Below are 19,390 nucleotides of genomic sequence, written 5' to 3' on the forward strand. Positions count from 1 at the left end.
TGAGGTGGCAGGGAGTAAACACTTGGGGCCCTGTTTTGGACACACGCCCAAGTGTTTCTCACATGAAACATTGACTTATGTGACACAAATGTGCTTAATAAAAGTGATTTCTGACCATCTACTCAAAATAACAGTATAGGAAAAACCATTCTGCTTGACTGATTTACAGAACAACTGAGATGATAGAAGGTCCCCGTCAGGACTGAATTATTAGTTATCAACATTGGCCATAGGTTTTCAGATTATCTAAACACTGGTCCTCAGCCAATATTTAAGACTTTAAACATTTTAAATTTTGAAATAAATGCATACTTACAGAATACTTACAAAAATAATAACAAAGAATTTCTGTGTATCCTTCCCCCAGATTCTCCAAATCCCCACAGTACTGTGACCACAGTCAGGAAATCAACATTGACACCACACTACAGTCTGTAGACCTGTTCAAGTTCTGCCAGTTGTTTCACTAATGTCCTTTTTCCGATCCAGGATCACATGTTGCGTTTATTTGTCTTATCCTTTTAAAGTCCTTTACCTTGGAAGAGTTCCCCAGTCTGTCTTTGTTTCTTGTAATCTTGATATTTTTTGAAGAATCTTGGCTGATCATTTCACAGAAAGCTATTCACTTTAGGTTTGGGTGCTGTTTGCTAATGATTAAAATGAAATGGTGACTTTTGGTAAGACGATCACAGAAATGGTGTCGTATCCTTCCCAGTGCATTATATCAGGAGGTACATGACTGATTTACCCCATTAGTGGTGGTTCAGACGTTTAGCCTTTGAGCTGAGGTTTCAGGCTAGTGTGCTAACAGGCCTGGAATGCTAATATTTTTGTTCAGATATACCTTTGTTCTTTTGGTGACTGTAGACTGAGTAATAGGAATATGGGTGTGACAACTCAGTCCTGTAAAGAATACGATGCAATTAAGTATGGTCCAATGGATTTATTGGTCAATGGATTTATTTGAAATTTACTCGGGCAGTCTAGGTATTCACTGATAGTTAATGGGTAGGTGTTGTTGTGGAGTATATGTGATTATTTTTGTGTGAATCACAGTAGTGAGGGGATTTTTTTTGACGGAGTTATCCAGATCAACCAAGAGCTCTGACTGACAGTCACTGTTTAATAGACAAGAATATCTGTTGTCAGAGAGAATGAGATTGAGCTGAACAAAAAGCAAAGCTGGAAATCACAATTTGATCCATGAAAAATGGCAAAAATCACAATATGCAGACATGCTTAAGGATTATTCTGTAGCATTTTGTTCGGGCTGTTAGTCTTTCTCCTCTAATACATGATGTGCTTCTTGAAGGCAAAGGTGATGTCACTTGTGTCCCTGGGATAGTGCCCAACACCACAGTGCCAGAGTTATTTGCTGAAATAGACTGAGTCCCAAGTAATGTTTCTGAGCTAATTAGTGGCAGTATTAATAAATCTCATTTTATACCTAGTGAATAGTCAATAAAGACTGTTGACAGAGATGCAGGTATCATTGGTCAGAGTGGGTAGATGAGACCCAGGGGTCAGGGAAGTGATGTGAGGATGTGAAGACAGGGGTGGGGGAGGGTGGATGGTGAGTGGATGGTTGAAAAACTGAGCCTCCTTGGAGGGGACCAAGCACAGGAGATTGAGGACGCAGCAGGACATTGCCTGTGGCCTGCAGTTGGCCAAGCCAGAGGCAATGAAAGAGAAGTGGATATTAAGAGTGCAAAGTTGGCAACTAATCAAACTGTTTTCTAGGTGGCTTAACTGGGGCGAAGGAAGAAAAGTGTGTGTATGCATGTGTGTGTGTGCTTTGGTCAGTGTGCATGTGTGTGTGCTTTGGTAAGTGTGAATGCTGGGGGGAGGCCAGGTGGAAATTTGTGAAAACTGAAAGGGCCTGATGGTAGGGTGGTGAGAGACTCTCCAACAAAGTGGCAGGTGACATCCAACCAAAAGGGTTGGAGAACTGGGGAAGGCCCAGAAAGGCTTGTGGCCAGGGGTGAAATCTTAAGAGGATAGTTGGCAGGCACTCTCTGCGAGGCAGAAGAAAGGCCACACTGGTTTCTCTCTCAAGTGAAGGGATGGGAGGCAGGTGACAATGGTCAAGAGGAGTTAACAGGGGTGTGGGTGTGGGAGGAGAAACCCGGGAAGAGGCACCAGAACTGCAGATCAGAGAGGTGAGATGGTGGGATGGAACTGGGTAGAGGGAGGGAGTAGGGGCAGATGTGGAGGGAGAAGGTGGTGGTGGTGGAAGTGGAGTCCTTTTCAGCCTTCCTTTGAGAGCATGGGTAGATGGATGGAGTCTTGGCCTTGGAAGGGTACCTACTCTAGGCCTGTGCACCTGGCCAGGGAGCAGTACGCTGGTGGCAGGCGTCTTTTGAAAATTTCAACTTGGAGGATGCTGAGCTGCTCGTTGGTTTTGAACTCTATTCCCTGCTGGTTTGGCCACTTTCCATTTAGGCCCTTTCCCAATGAGCTCAGTGTGATGGGGCTCTGTGGGGGCACCCAGCTTGGCCCTCAGGAACTGCTACTGGGGTGAAATGTTAGCATCCTTTCCTTTTAATGCCCACTCCTTGTACCAACTCTGTGTCGAAGACCACAGCCACTGAACAGGTTCCCTTTCAGCTAAAAGCAGTCGATGCCTGGTACCTCTCCAGGCTAATGGACCCACTTGGTTTGAAGAGCCACCAGCTTCTAAGGCTTGGGATCCACAGGCCAGTGGAGGACAGGAACCGACCTCTTGGCTTGGTCCTGTCTGCTAGTAATTGGGACACCCTCAGTTTACTTGGGCCAGGACTGGAGATGAGTATGTGTCTGTGTGTGTGAAGCAGTGTCCTTTTGGCCTTGGGCCAAATGGGACATCAATTGGGTTTTTTTTTTTTGTGGGTGCAGTTGGTCCTATAGCATAGAACCACGTATTTTCACGTAGCTGACTGACAGGCAGATGACATCACAATAGTCTTGTCTGGGATGTTTTAACTTTGAAAAGATTCAGTTTTCTTCCAAGTAGAGGAGAACATTTTTGTTTGTTTTGTTTTGTTTTCTTTGTGAACACCCAGTTTCACCCTGCTCTGCCTCCGTAGGAATTGAACATCCCGTTGTGTTTTCCGTCTCTTGGGTCCTGCTGTTACCTGCCCTGCCCTGTTCCCAGTTGATTTCATGCCCCCTGACATTCAAGGCACCAGAGAGCCCAGCCTGGTTTTCATTGCCCATGGTCATAGCTTCGTGAGCGCGGTGATCACTGTTGTTTCTTTGTTTTTCTTTTCAATTCATTTCATTTTTGCTGACCCCTTAATTGTCATCTTTCTTTCTTAGGTAGTTGTTCTGTGCTGTTGTTTTTTGTTTTATCTTTCATTCCCTTTCCCTCTGCAGTCAACACTCTGGCCTGGAAACTCCAGCATCCTTCAAGCAAGCCATTTCTGAAGAAGGTGAAGAGAAGCCGCCATGATCCATCATCACCTCCTCCTTCTCCTCCTCCTCTTCCTCTTCCCTTGCCCGGCCCCCTCCTGTGCGTGTGTTTCAGCCGACACCAGAGCCTGGATTGTGGAAAAATCCTCCAGCACAACTCAGCTCAGTGAAGTCTCAGCAATGGCCTAAGTTTGTGCAATAAGAAGATTTTTTTTTCTTTTTTAAAAAAATTCATCATAACTTTTTCTTGGAGAGTCTGTGAGAAAGCACCCAGGTCAGACTGGAATTTGCTCTACAATAGAAATAACTGAACACAAACAAACTGAAAAAAAAAAAGAGTTAACTATTTTATTTATTTCAATATTTAAAAGAAAAAAAGTGCCGACAGTGCACAGTATTTTTGTTTAAATACCTTCTACATCAAAAGTTAAAAGCAATTTTGTGAAGACACGAAATCAGAAAGAGTATTTACTGTAAAATAAAGACTGCCTATTAACTCTAAGGAAAATACCCCACATTTTTAATAAGAAAATAAAGATCAACTCTGCTCTCTCAGGCTTTAAAAAAAAAAAGCCATTCATGTATGTCTTTAGGTACTTTTATTTCTGCGAGTTGGATGTGGTAAGTGAGGAGTGATCAGTTTCCACCCCCTTTTTCTTCAGAAGTCTGTTGAAAGTGTTGGTGATGTTAAATGATTTTGTGTTAAGTCTTGGCTGAAATAATTAGCCACCATTCAGCAGTTTCCCTGCCCCACTGCCCCTTACCCCAGGCCAGCCCCATTTACCTGGTGGTGGAGAAACAGCCACCCATCTCCTGCTTATCATAGCTGACGAGCGAGGCCTGGTTTAGAAAGGAATTCCATTTAGTGATTGGATATTTTCTCTGCAAGTTCAACAGATTTGAACAGAGACAACTTGGTTTAAAATAATGCAGTGAAGAAAAAAAACAAACAGCAAAAACGAAGCATTAGCTGAGATGATATTAGTTCAGTCACAATTCCTCAAGGGAATCTTCTCCCCGGCTGGCTTCAGGGTCCTGAGATTCTAGAGTTGTCCCTAAGGGCTAGGAAGGTCGACCCAAATTGTGGAAACCTCAGTCAGTTGCTTGTGGTGGCTGAGGAGGAAGGCAAGTCTTCTAACATGTCCTTTAAGGTCCTGTGTGGAAGTGAGCGATGTGGCCCATGAAGTGGAATTCGGCTAGTGTCTGCAGCCTAGCCAAGGAGTCTGGTGGACTGGTAGGCCACTGGAGTCCACTTTAGTCCCCCCACTGGGCTGGTCTTCGACACGTTAACACTCTTGGGTTCCCCTTACTCGTAAACAGAGGCATGACACCTCCCTACAACCTAACGCTGGATATTCTCATTGGAAAGGTTCTTGGGTCACAGTGTGGCTAGGATGATCTCCAACCTAACAATCTCTTTTATCTTTGAAAGAGGAAGGTGGGAAGGCACCGACTTCCTGCCAGTTCATTCAGGTTCCCCATCAAGGCCAGTCCCTGGGGTGGGGTGGATATCACCCAGAGCGTCTTTGTATCATTTGGGAGCCCTTTTCTGTGACATTTTCTCAGAGAAAATGTCCCTTGTCAAAATGCTACTAATCTGCCCTCCAGCCAACTCCCAAAGTTACCACATGTGTAGAATTGTGATAAAGCTTTGCATAATGTAGGGTTTGTATGAAGTTTGTGTAAGTTTCTATTAAATAAAAGTCTGTTTCCAATGCTCCTATAGCTCCTGTAAACTTTGCTTGTCCCATCTCATCCTCCAGGAGTTCCACTTCCATATCTTCCTGTGGAAGGGACCCCTGGAAGGATCCTGCTCACTTGCATGCCCAAGGTTTGTGGAGTCCTGTTGTCTTATTTAGAAGCACAACCTAGGACTGCAGTTGCCAATGGCTTGGCTGCCAGGTGGTGGCATGGAAAGTGAACCATGCCCAGGGTTGGCGCCAGCCTCCGGTCCTGGAGCCCAGAGTTGCTGTCACCCATCTGCCATCACAATTACCATCATCACCCTCTCCATGGCCACACCAGGTGTACTGAAGTTCTGGTTATGTATATAAACGTAACATACCTGTTTCATGTTGGTGTTATACCTGTGCCAAGAATAGTTATTGCATAAAAATACAAGATTTAGCATGTGCTTAGAAAGAGGGGCAGGAAGTTAAGGCTTCCAAGGTGCTCTGGGTACAGCTGTAAGCTGCACTTCCTCTGGCAGGCTTTTCCTTATATGTGAAGACGGACCCTTGTGTGATAGATCCTCTAGGTCAGATAAAATGGATCAGCACGTCAGGCCTGGTCTTTCCCTCTGAGTATGGCCAACCCCCACGGGGCCAGGCAGAGATGGAATATGACCTTGCAAGGCTGCTGCCAGTGCTCTCTGTCTTCCTTTAGAATGCATGTCTTGTCAGACTGTCATTATGGACTCGATGAGTTTCCCCAGCAGTCAAAAGGAGGTTGCTTTTTTCGTCCAATCTGGTGTCCTCCTTAGGGGTTTCCCCCTTCCTAGGGTCATAAAATATAAATGAGATAATATTTACTGTTTTATCACTGTTTTCAGTGTACAGTTCTGTGGCAGAAGTACATTGACTTTGTTGGGTAACCATCACCCCATCCATCTCTGGAACTCTCCTCTCTTCCCCACCTGAAACTCTGAACTCATTAAACACAAACTCCATTTCCTGCACCCTCAGCACCTGGAAACTGCCATCTGCTTCCCGTCCCTGTGAATCTGACGCCACTCGAGGTACCTCCGTGAGTGGAATCATAACAGCATTTGTCCTTTCGTCACTCACTCACTTCATCTCACATCATATCTTCAGGGTTTATCTGTGTTGTAGCTGTATCAAAATTTTCCTCCTGTTTAAGGCTGAACGATATTTCATCGTATGCATAAACCATATTTTATTTATCCATTCCTCTGACGGACCCTTGGAGTAAAAGGGAAATTTTACACATTTATCATGCACCTCCTATTTCCGACAGGGGTCTCAAAATTTGAAACTTTAGACTCAAGTCAGAGGTCACCTATCTTTTTTGGAGAGAAGTGATTTCATCTGAGATCTTCCCTCCAATCTGCATTCTAGAAGTAAACATCCTCTCCCTACACCTCTTTTCTCACAACGAAAGTATTCTTTGTGGTTATTATCTTAGGGCTGCTTCTAGGATCAAGTTATGCCATGGACTTGTTGTATCGATGTAAGTAACCGAGAGGAGAAGAGACCCAGGATAATCAATTGTCTCCAGTGGCGGTCCATGAAGGCAGGGTGACCTTTTTCAAATGTCTGATGGTGAATTGTTGGTTAAGCATACGTGTGCTTAATGTCTGTAAATGGCCATTAGCCAAGAGGGAGAGGGAGGGGAAGAGTGTACACGTGAGCCTGGTCATGGGACGGAAAAAAAGAAATCACTTCTCCCCCATCATCTGAACACATGAGTCACTGTAAAGGGTTAGCTCTGGGGTTGAAATTCAGATGCCTTACAGCACAGGTATCTTCAGTAGGTGAGGCAGGCCAGGTGTGAGGAAAATAACCAGTGCTAGGAGAGACCTTGGTGCTCAGTCTCAGGTCTGACCGGAATGGCAGGGATTGTGTTGAGACGGGGAGCACCTGTATTCTGAAGGGGGCAGCCTTCTCAGGTCTTTTGGCACTTTTTTGTTGGTACCAGGGATTGAACCCAGGGGTGCTCAACCACTCAGCCACATCCCCAGCCCTTGTAATTTTTATATTTTGAGACAGGGTCTTGCTAAGTTGCTGAGGACCTCACTAAGTTGCTGAGGCTGGCTTGGAACTGGTGATTTTCCTGCCTCAGTTTCCCACGCCGCTGGCAGGCACCAATGCAGTGGGTATCTTCTGGCTTTTCAAGAGAGGCTAACCATACAAAAACTTTGATGAGATGTCTCCATTTTAAAATGTTAGCAATAAATTAAAAGCAAACACCAAAGGCCAACTCTGTGTGCACTAAGCCAAATATGACTGTATATCCGATACTTTTTGATGGATTTAGGGCAACTTTTCTGGGCAAGGTTGAAGTTTAGATTGGAATGCCTTGCCTAAGGCGTTCATAACAGCAGATCCTCATCTTAGCCCAGTGGTATCCTGACTTAGAATTGTTAGGTGGTGGAAATGGAGCGCTGGGTTGGTCTCTGGATGGAGCTAAGTCAGTATTTAGTGCATATTAGAGATTCAGGATATGGTTCCAGGAGAACCCCCTCCCCGAATCCAGTCCCTTTGCTCTGCATGCACACGAAAGATCTTCACATTAAAACACTAGGTGAAGTTGTACTGTCTATAGATGTTTTTCATTTTACTGTCTTCTTATTGCTGACCAGTTACCTATTACATCATCTTCCTTCTACCCACTTTTTCTTTTTTTAAAAAATATTTTATTAGTTGTTGGTGGTCCTTTATTTATTTTTTCATGTGGTGCTGAGAATCGAACCCAGTGCCTCACACAAGCTAGGCAAGTGCTCTACCACTGAGCTGCAACCCCAGCCCCCTTCTGCCCACTTTTTCTAAGAGCCCCAAATCACTCCATGTGACTAGAACTGAATTTGAATTTTATCCTATCTCCAAACCAGCAAATTAAGAACTTTCTTTGATTTCTCTCTCTCTCTCTCTCTCTCTCTCTCTCTCTCTCTCTCTCTCACACACACACACACACACACACACAACACACAACACACACACACAGATTCAGACAGATCTGTATGTGAATGTCTATATAGATAGAGATTTCTCCAGGATCTTTGTTACATAAATGTGTCTTTGAACTATTTCACATCTTATATGCATCTTATTTCAGAGGATCAGGGTGGTTGTCTTGTTCTTCTCACAGGAGGGTGGGGGGGGGAAGGTTATTCTGATTAGCAATGCATTTTTCTTATGATTTATAAAGGGCATTGGCAAGATTTTTCTGTAAAGACCCAGATAGTAAATATTTCAGTCTTTGCAGGCCAGACATCTTCTGCAACTGTCCAATTCTGGGGTTGTAGTATGGAAACAGCCATATACAATATATACATGAGTGTGGCTGTGATTCAATAAAGCTTTTTTTTTTTTTTTTTTTTTACAAAATGAGTAGCAGGCTGGATTTGGTTCACAGGGCAGAGTTTGGCGTATCATTGGTTTAGAGAGTATTACACTGTTAATTTGGGGGCAGTGGTGGTACATATTTAGGGCATTATCTAAGCCTTAAGAGAAGAATGTGTCATCACCGGGGAAGGGCTAGAGGTGCATTTCGTCGTCATCAGTCATGTCTGCAGTTGTAAGTCCTCTAAGAAAATGTTTCAGAGACCAAAAGTCCCCTCATGAGATTTCAGAAAGCTCTCGACCAGCTCTTCTAGTGCTGAGCCCAAACCACAATAGTGCAGTGTTTATCAAAGCATCTGTGAGTAATCCAGCCGTACATGGCCGTGACGCCCTGGGGACCTGATATTAAGTGTCATTCATCTCTAGCAATTTAAGTTGTTTTTAAGTATGGTGAAAGGCAATGGCTCCTGTGGGTGAAGGTACAGTGGAGTGCATCTGCGGGAGGTGGTGGATGGTGCCCCAGAGGGGAGCCCTGGAGGTGCAGCAGTTATTGGCGCCTCCATGATGATGCTTCCTGACACCGTTGACCATGGATGCTGAGATGTGGCTGAGGTGTTTCTCCCCAAGAACTCAGATTCTTGTGGTCATCTTCAGTCATGAAACATCTCACAGCTACTTACTTCACCTCCCAAAACAGTCTGTAAGAAAAAATTTTGCTCCCTGGATGGTAGAGAAGATCCCTGACATCAGACCCACAAGTGAATGGAAATAATCTTTCTAATCAAACAAGGGAGGATCCTGAAGAGTGGCCTATAAACTAGGGGTACTAGGAGGAAGCACCCATACCCAAAATTACCAAAGACATGATTTTCAGGCACTGCTAGAAGATACCCAAATGTTTCCAGAGAATCAGTGACATCTCAGACCTCAGGGTACCTTTTAGTGGAGTCTACTGCTAAGTTCCCCTAGTTACCTCCATGTTTTCTGAAAAGGGTCAGTGAGGAGTTGGGATCCGCATGTTAAACATCTGCTCCATTTCTCCAAGCTCCACCCCCAGGAGCTCAGGAGCTCACATCTGAGGTCACCTAGAATTCAGTTTTCAGACGAGTCTAGAAGGAGAAAGATTCTTGGGATAGAGAATCTCATGTCTTGTGTTTTACACACATGTGGTGTGAGCAGCACACATCCCTGGGTTACCTGGTCTTTCCTCACACTAGGGTAGGAAGTACTTTGCTCAGGGGTGTTGACAATGGTCATTAATGGTTTAGCACTGACCAACGGATCCAGTTAAGTTGACTCTGATTCGTCTTCGTCTGGCAAGGCATGATTACAGCTGAGAAGGATCTGGAAGCCCCCTTGGAAACCTAGCTTAAGGGGACACTGTGTTAGTTTTTGGTAAGCATGATACCAGGCTGTGTTAAATTAAGAGTAATATGCAAGGACTGGGAAGTAATTCTCCAGACTTCTTTAATGATTGACCCCATCGTGTTCATCTAAGAAGAAAAACATTGCGGAAAATCCAAAAGGCGCAGAAAGACGATTAACAATACATTTGACAGAATGAACAAAACACTCTTTAAGGAAAGGATTAAGGGTTTGGGATTGTTTGACTTGGAGAAGAGAATTAGGGGTCACTTAATAGCTGTTATATGAACTATTGAGAAACAGACACTGGCCAGTTTGGTTTCCAAAGAGGACAGGGGGCTTAGAACAAATAGACATACTTCCTTTGACACTAAGAAACTTAGACTTTTGGGATTGGGGATGAAGCTCCGTGATAGAGCATGTAAATAGCGCGTGTAGACCCTGGGTTCAAAGCCCAGCACAAAAAAAAAAAAAAAAAAGGAATTTTTAGATTCCTAAGAGGAATCTGGACCTCACCAAGAGCCAAACATTTCTCCTTTGTGCTGTGTGGAGTTATAGGAATGAGCTAGATGACCTCTTGATGTCCTACCTAGTTCTGTATTGCTTTGAATTGTAGCTGGGTAACCTGAAGGCACTAATGCCTAACTCACCACCAGCAAAGGGAGACATGAGGAAAATTAGTTTCAAGCACATTCAAGCACATACTTTGTGGTCATGAAGTAAAACTAAATTTCCAGACTTGTTCTGTTGATACTGAAGCAAAGTCCCAAGCCATCTGCTGACTTCCATTGTTTTGGTAAAATGAGACGCTATTGGCAAGTGGATACAGGATCAAGAGACACTTTCTTCCAGAGAAAACACCCAGTATGTGAAAAAGGGACAGCGAGAAGCAACTGAAAAGGACCGTAAGGTCAAGAGGCCACCAGGTGAAAAGGGTTCTGCTGAAACCCATCCAAGTTCTTCCGTTCTCATCTCATTGGACACCACCACATCCAACATCATCCTTGATGCATGGATTTCATGACTGCTCAGAGGATCTGGAAATTATTATCAGCTTGATTTTACTTAAACCATCTCGCCTATATTCAGAGTTGCCTACTAGCTTCTCCCCAACTAGTGGAGAGAGAGGTCTTATTAAAATACAAAGTTTATTATATATACAAAATTCTGCTTGGGAAAAGAAGTCGTCAGCATTCTTTTTAAATAACAATTCCTCTATAAAACTTTTGGTCTGTTTGGTTTAAAGACGTAACAAGGATTGTGTTATGTTTAGTGTGCGAATTGACTTCTCTGTGGATGCTGAATATGGCAGGTTGGGAATGGAGGTACCTGGTGTAAGAAGGTGAAAGATGAATTGCTAGCATGAACATTTATGCTGAAACTTCCGCTTGGCTGAGTTATTGGTTCAGAGAAACCAATAGCTTGTAATCCTGAAAACGTCTTTAGTTAATATAGGTTGTTTTTCCTCCATAAATATCAGTCTTATGTTCATAGTTGAAGAAATAGATCAATATGTTTTGACCACATGCTGTTAACTTTATATAATGACTCTCCAGTTATTGGTTTGCTTTATGCTACTAATCAATTGATCAATAACTTATTGAATGCCTGCTGTGTTGCAATACTGCGCTAGGTTTCGAAGGACATAAAAGAATAGCAAAGGGGGACTGGGACAAACTTTGGGGGATACTTTCTCTGTGCTAATACTAGTTACTGAGTCTATGCTTTTTATAGACATGAGGTTGTTAAAGCCATGCAACCCTCTTGCGTTAAGATTATTATTCCTGGGGCTGGAGATGTGGCTCAGCGGTAGCGCGCTCGCCTGGCATGCGTGCGACCCGGGTTCGATCCTCAGCACCACATACCAACAAAGATGTTGTGTCCGCCGAGAACTAAAAAATAAAAATGTTAAAAATTCTCTCTCTCTCTCTCTCTCCTCTCTCACTCTCTCTTTAAAAAAAAAAAAAAAAAAAAAAAAAAAAAAAAAGATAATTGGGCGGAGTGTTTAAAAAAAAAAAAAAAAAAAAAAAAAAGATTATTATTCCTATTTTATAGAAATGAAAACTGAGGCTCAGGGAGAGTAAGTGGACAAAGTTAGTAGTGACAACTGGTAAGGTCTTATTTTTCCAACTGAGAATTTTCTCCAGTGTGGAGGACATCTGTTCTGTTCTTGAAGAGGAGAGACAGGTGGTTAGCAAATTATCCAAGACAAGACCATTTATCATTAAGTGCCAAACTTGGTACAAAATGTGAGGGCTGGGCAGGCTCAGCAAGGGAGCTACTGTGCAGGTTAAAGTAGCAGGGGCATCTTTGTGGAAAGACGAATGGAGTTGAGATGGAAAAGAAGGCAGGCCACTGAAAATATCAGCAAGAAAAGCCTGAGCAAAGGCTCAGAGGTGTGATACAGATTTGGAAGGTTTGGACTCAGAGCAGAGAAGCCCTGAATGGAGTGGCCTGTGGTGAGGAGTCCCGGGCATGGTCTGGTGAAGCTTGATTCACTGCAAAAGAACTTTGGAAGAGTAGGATGAGCAGGCAGGTTGGATGTGACATTTAGGATGGCTTCGTGTTGAGAAGTTTGGGTTTGTTCACTCTTCCCTACCAGACTGCCTCTGTCCTGCTGTGGTTGTAGGATCCCAGGCTTGTGGGGGAAAGCAGTGATCCGTGTTCCTTCCAGAGGACTTGTAACAGAACCCCGCTGTCTCCTGTCTTCAGTGTGACACTGTCTAAGTGATAAAATGTTTCTCTTGCTGAATGTCAAACCTGGTGGTTAATGATTTTTGTGGGTATTCCCCCACCAACTATTATTCTGAAAAGCAGTTACACAACCAACTGGGTTTTAATGCACTTGGGAAGAATATAGGATTATTCAGGAGGCTGGTTGGCCAGTGAGCCCTAGAGAGATTTGTATCTGACAGGCTATTTTATTATTTGTTCCTTTTAATTATACATGACAGTAGAATGTATTTTGACATATTATACATACATGGGGCATAACTTCCCATTTTTGTGACTGTAATGATGTGGGGTTACATGGGTCATGTATTCATATGTGAACATAGGAAAGTTATGTCCGATTCATTCTATTTTCTTTCCCATTCCCATCCCCCTTCCCTTATCCCTGCCTCCAGTCTGGTGAACCTCTACCCCCTTTCCTCCCCTTATTGTGAGTTAATATCTGCATATCAGAGAGAACATTTGGCTGAGAGGCCATTTTAAATTTGGGATTAAAATCTATGCTTGTCTTCCCTAGTCAAGTTGGTAAAGGGGCTTATTTGGAGAAGAATGCTTTAGACTGCTGGGTCACTGGATGCCATTTGAGGAAGAGAGAAAGCCAGGCTTACATGCCAGCTGTTTGGGTGCAGATGCTCTGTGAATTCTTGGTGGGTGCAGTTGGCTCCTTTTTGGGTGCAGATGCTCCGTGAGGTCTTGTTGGTTAGGCGTCCTTGGCTGACTCGCCTCTTGGAGGAATGCAGAGTCCTGAGCTTGTGCTCTCTGGTCCTCACTTCCGTTCCTATCACCTGTTCACTTCACCTTGCTAGGAGGTTTCTCACAGGCTCCTGAGGCTGAAGGAGGCACAGCCGGGTGTGAGGAGAGTGGTTCATGAGTCCAGAGAATATGAACCAGCTTCTCTACAGTGGCCAAGAGGGGCTGACGCTTCTTGACACGCCACCTAATTGCCACTGTGCTCTCAGTATAGTCTTCCTAGCAACCCTGTCGGAAGTCATTGTCCCACTGAGCAGGCGGATAGACCAGTACTCAGGAGGGTTAAGCAACCACTCAGGTCATCCTTCTGTTTGCTGTCTTGGCTTAGACTAAAAGTGGCAGAGCATTGGGCTAAAAAGGTTATTTGAGGGAATAAAATTAAGACCCTATAACACAATAACACCCATTTCCCTCTAAGGAAAGGAAAAATTGTTAAATAGAGACCCTTGGATTTGCCCCTCCCCCCAACATTTATGCAGCACCTTGGCCCTCCCTGTACAGATCTCACCAAAGCCTTGCAAACGCCCTCATTTCTTCATCTGCCTTCAGACTGATGTTTATGTAGATCTGGTGCAGCCTGCATTCTGGGGCCCGGTGCTAACTGCATTCAGCGCAACAGGCAATACTCTATTTACGCACCCACCTGTATCACCTACACGCTGGCTTGAAATTTCACTGTGTGCCTTGCAGAAAACTGCCTCTGATGGCTATATTAGTTCTATAGCAGGCAGCTTCGGAGTTGCTTTGCCCTGCCGAGGTTGAGAAGATTGGCTTTCAAGGAAGTCCCTGCCTGCTGATTGGCAAAGGGAGAGAGATCTTCCCCCTGCCTGCGCCTCCTGCATTCATTCCAGGAAAGTCTCTGGAGACTTCTGCTCTCCCCACCCCCTGGTCCTTCTGGCCGCTCTGCTGTGCTAATCACAGCCCATTTCTGCTGCATGCCTCATTTGGGGGAAGAGCACTCCAGGGCTCCCAAAATGCAAAGAGGGAAATTAAGAACGGGTGTCCAAATGAGTCAACCCACTGTCGCTGATGAGCCCTGGGGACTCTCTCTGCCCCTGGAAAGCTTTCCCCAGAAGGCCTTTCTGCCTGGCTCCAGGGCTTGTTGGGAGAGAGTTTTCCCCTGGGCTTTGCCTTTGGACCAGGTGTTCCGTATTCCCGCTGAATGCCAACTGTGCCCACGTTATGGCGGGCTCTTTACCTTCGTCGTCTCCTCAGCAGCACTAAAGAGGTAGGGGTTGGTCTCATTTTACAGCTGGGGAACTGATGCTAAGAAAGGTTAGTCACTTGCCTAAGACCAGATAAGTGCACAGTCTATTTGATGTAAAAGACGCCGACTTTCTGTCTGTCATCTTTTTCTGCTACTGCGTGGGGAATGGGACCCTCCTGCACCTTCCCCTTCCCCCTTCCCCCAAGGCTCTGAGCTTCTGTTCATTCTTGTTTTCTCTCACCCACCTTCCTCTGGGGAACCTTACCAGTCCCATAAGAGTCCTGCTGGCCCCTGAAGAGTCCATCTAGGCTATGAGTCCTGTTGCCCATTGCTGGTCAGCCCTGGGGGTTAAGCCAGTGTAAGAATAAGCCTGGACTTCCCAGCCAGAGAAGTCCCAAAGGCTCAAAGAGCCTGCTGCCCTGGCCAGGCTCCCCAGAGCTGGGCAACTCTGCAGGTCCTTTTCAGGTGACTGTGAGTCTGAAAACTGGGGAGCAAAGAACCCTCTCTCTTCCAGTCAGGATACTATAACTTTCTCCAAATTCTTTGTCTCTCATGAACATATTTTAAGTCTACAAGCCTCATTGGGTTCGTCTGCTTCAAAAGAAATTCAGTCTCCATCTTTGTAAATAATGAATCCAAACTGGGTCTTAGATAATCTTGAACATTCCAGGATGCCATTTTGGTAAGAATGCGATATTTAAAAAAAAAATTATGTTCTTTTTCCATATTCCCCTCTCTTCTTGCCTTACCCTCAATGCCCATTAAGAAGAGTGTTTCTTACAGGACCCCTTTCTGTAAAAGACGTTAGAGCTGTTTATGCCTTCTGGAAAGTTCTCCATCCCTAGTGGTCGGGGAAAAGAGAGCCAGGTGTAGAGCAGACAGTGCCCAGGACTAGTTTCGCTCTGGGGTTTTGATGGTCACTCATCCTGCTGGAGGGCAGGGTTTGGGAAAGTTAGGCAGCTGAAGTCCCAAAGGCTCAGGTTAGCTGTGATGGCTGGATCGGGGAAGGTGCCGCCCCAGGAGCAGGATGCCAAGATTCCAGACTCATGCTCATCCCATCCAAAGCCATGCTCCCTCGGGGCTCAGTGCCACATTGTGAGAAGACTTGGCAGGCCTGTTTAGAGTCCCAGGTCTGCTGCCACCATTCCCTGTGACCATGGGCCAGGTCACTTCACCTTCGAGAGCTTACATTTCTCCTGTGCTTGAAGAAGGGGGTTGAACTCAGTGGTCTCCAAGGTTGACTCGTGTTTCTCATCAGGAATCATGATGGTGCACTCCTTTTCAGAAACTCGCTTTAACTGGAGATGTTGGGAAATTTGGTTTTGAAGCCACTGGATCACCTTCAGTGGTGGTGGAAGCTTCAGGTCCTGTAACAGGGTCTGTGGAAGGAAGTTGGCATTTTACAACATGCCTCCTCCATCCTCTCTGTCCACCACATTTATGGCTCCCTCTGAGGTTCCCCATGGCTCCATCCACCTCTTGCCCTGATTGAGGAGTCAGGTGGAGAATCAGCCTAGTTGGAGTTAGATGGGGGCATCTGTGTGGGTCCAGGGTACCTGTGGGCTGCATACCTGAAGAGACATTGGTCTTTCCCACTTCTGGCTCCAGACCCCCCTGTCCTGCACTCTGGACCCATTCCAGACGAGGCAGTGTTGGCTGTGGGTGCTGCCCGAACATTGACTGTTGGGTGCAAAGAAGAAGGCTCAGGGTAGATCTGATAGAGGAGGAAATGGATACAGGAGAGTCCTTGCCAAGATCTCAGGGATTCCCCGGGGGGCTGTGTAGCCCAAGTCTGGTCTTCCAGAAGTCAAGTGCCCTCTTCTTAGTGGGGCCTCTTCCTCCAGCCAACTTCTTTATCCAAGCTTTGCATTTCCCCATTGTTTTAAGAAGGTATGGAACTTCTTTTCCTCTTAAGCCATTTCCATTTTCCCCTTTAACTCTGTTGGGGCGGGGTTTTGGAGGTGGCCTTGACTTGTGTTTGCCTGGCGTGGCTATGGGAGCGCCTGTGATCCAGGGAGCTAGGTTAAGCTGCAAGGGCTGTGATGAGCTGTTCTCCCTTGTCCCCGTCTTCCCCCTCAGTCCTCACTTTTCCCTCAAAGGCATCCTGGAGCATGGACAGGGACAACAGGCGTGGGGAGGGGCAAGCAGGATGTCCATGCAGATGAATGTCTTCTGTTCCAGCCGTCTGGCTGGTGAAGCCTCCAGATGGTCAGAAGCCCAGTGTCCTCTGGAGGGCTGTTTGCAGCCCCTTGGCCTCTTGGTGTTGGGGAAGGGCTTTCCCACTGTGTTTCCTGTGGCTTTGTGGTGTGATGGCTACCCATGTGCACGTTGGTATCCGGTGTGGGATTGCTTCTGCCCCTGGCAGGCAGCATCCTGAAGTAAGTTACCGAGACTCAGCTTCTTTGTCTCTAATGTGGGGACAAGAACACCGAGTCACAGATTGCTTCAAGAGTTAAAGGAGGAAGTGTATTCAAAGCACCTAGCACACAGGAAGCGCCTTATTAAATGGTAACTGTTGGTATTAATGCCCCTCTAGGGAAGCGTCAGATTGTTGAGTTTCTGCACCTTTTTGAGAAGTTGATGAGAATTCTTGCTGTGTCTTCTGAATAAGTGAGAACCCCAACTCTCATTTCCTGGTTCTTATTCTTTTTCTTTTACCCTTTCCTTCCAGCTTCCTTCTTTGTTTCCCGTCCTCTTTGTCTCCTTCCTTCCTCTTCTCACTTTCTCTCTCCTCTCTGCCCTCATTATTCTGGAACCTGTGATGACCTCTTTACTTATTCATGACCCAAAGTGCAACCTGGCAGTTCCCAGCGCGGATGCCATCCACCACATTTTCTGCTTGCAGTGAATTCTGCCTCCTGCCTCCTACAAGATTCCATAGCCCCCCCACCACCAAAGGCTCCCCTCCTTGCTAGCAGGGTCCCCATCGCCCCTTGAGATGGGGATTTCCCCTCAGTGATCCTTTGACATCTTGGACCTTTCTTACTTTCTAGTGTTTGGATTCCCAACACCATAGCAAGTAGACAGATGAGTCTAGAATCACAGAGTGGTTTGTACTGAGTTGCAAGTTCCGAAACGACACGGGTGTAGGTGATGTTGAGGGAAACTGAGTCTAACCAGATAAAAAGAAGAGTTAGGAGGAAGCGGGAGGAGGAGAACCAGCCAAGGAAACTGAGAGGGGCAGCTGGAGGTGGGGTAGGAAAAGAACCAGGTGAGTGTGTGGAGGAGAGGGAAGGCGGGAAGCAGGGTGTGGGGAGCACTGGCCCTTTCAAGTTATGCTCAAGGGTGAGTAAAGGAATCGGGCACTCGATGGTTTGGGGGATGCTCAGTCGGGAAGGTTCTCTAAAAGTCAGGAATTTTGGTAGATGGTCCATTATATAGAGAGAGATAAATTGATGGGACAAGAGCAAGTAATAATAGGAACAAAGTTCTCAAGGTGATAAGTTGGGATCTTTGCTCAAATGGGGGATTGGTGGTGGGTAGGATCTGGAACAGGTCCTGGAAATAGGAAGGAGTGCAGGAGCAGCGAGCTGGTGGATAGGGCTTGGAGAAGATGAGATGCTCTTATTCTGCTGACCTATATGTTTTCCATTTAAACAGGAAGAGTGTGAAAAAGGGATATGAGGGATGGGGACTTAAGAGAGGATGGAGAGATGTGGGGGGATGATTTGTTTGGAGAAATGGGGGGACACTGCTAAGATTTGTTGATGCCATGTAAATAGATTGGCCAGCACGGTGGCGTGCTCTTCTCTGCTTGGCACAGATGCAGGGTAGGAGGAGAGTTGGGTTTAAACACAGCTGGGGTAAGCAGGAAAGAGGGAGAGAGGGGTGAACAGAAACGCCCAGGATGTGATTTTAGGGATGAATGTGGAATCTAAGAGGGTGCAAGAGGTTGATTCTGTGAGGAGTCTTGTGTGGTGGGAAGGGTTCGGTTCAGCGGATTGGAGCTCCTCGTGAGCTTTAAGATCAATGACATCTATCTGACTGCCCTTAGTAAGTTAGGACCAAGCTAGCTACTACTAGAAGTCCCCTTTTGATTTGGGTCCAGGTATATTCCTCTTAAAATGGTTGAATAGACACTAAAATGGAAAATGGAAAAAAAGCAATGTCTGTATTGGGTCTGTTTGATTCATTCATTGTTTAATGAGTACCATTTAATTAGGTTGCAAAGATATTCCAACACAATGGAAACTATCTTAACTCTATCTTGCTTTTTTCCCCCACCCCAGTTGGATCAGTTCCACAAAGACAGGAAGGGGTATGTGTGTGTGTGTGTCTGTGTGTGTGTGTGTGTGTGTGTGTGTTTAAATATTTACTTTTTAGTTGTAGTTGAACACAATACCTTTATTTTATTTATTTATTTTTATGTGGTGCTGAGGATCAAACCCAGGGCCTTGCACGTGCTAGGTGAGCATTCCACTGCTGAGCCACAACCCCAGACTCTTTGTGTTTGTTTTTAATAATGCAAAAGAAATATTCTAAGTGCTTTGTCATCTAAAAGGCCTTGGGGAGAGTCAAGGAACAGAGGAGTGGTAAACCTGCATTTTCTTTTTAGGGCTTTCCAGTTTAACAAAGCAATAGCAATACTTTCTTGCTTCCATCCTTACGATAAAAAAAATGAGGTGGGCAGGAAAGGGTTTCAAGCCCTCTCTGACCAAGGTATCCAGGATCAGAGTGGTTGGCATTGTGGCACAGATTTCTGGTCTTCATGAGCCTCCATGCTTGGAGGCAGAGGGTCTCCGAGTGGGGCCAGAGGACCATCTGCATCAGAGCCACCTCAAGGTACTAGCTACATGAGCAGATTCTCACTCATTCTAAGGCTGGTGAATTAGAAGCTTTGGGGCCAGGGTAGCTGTATATGTAAAATGTCCCTGTTGCTCATACTTAAGCACCATAAAAATTTCTGAGAGCCAGAGGTCACCAG

At 45.4% G+C, this 19,390-nt stretch overlaps 1 protein-coding gene across 3 annotated transcripts in view; it reads left to right on the plus strand.

Annotated features, from left to right (window-relative positions):
* Positions 1-19,390, plus strand: part of Dpf3 (double PHD fingers 3) — a 249,742-nt gene that overhangs the window by 204,498 nt on the left and 25,854 nt on the right. For 2 of the 3 annotated variants that reach the window (XR_003301941.2, XR_003301942.2), the window contains one exon: positions 3,355-5,061. The exons of the other annotated variant lie outside the window; for it this stretch is intronic. The gene's annotated coding sequence lies outside the window, so the exon portion shown is untranslated. Of the gene's footprint in view, positions 1-3,354; positions 5,062-19,390 lie in introns of those variants that run through there. 3 annotated transcript variants of the gene reach the window in all.

Source organism: Urocitellus parryii, chromosome 6 (genome assembly GCF_045843805.1).
Source record: "Urocitellus parryii isolate mUroPar1 chromosome 6, mUroPar1.hap1, whole genome shotgun sequence".
In the NCBI taxonomy this organism is placed as follows: Eukaryota; Metazoa; Chordata; class Mammalia; order Rodentia; family Sciuridae; genus Urocitellus; species Urocitellus parryii.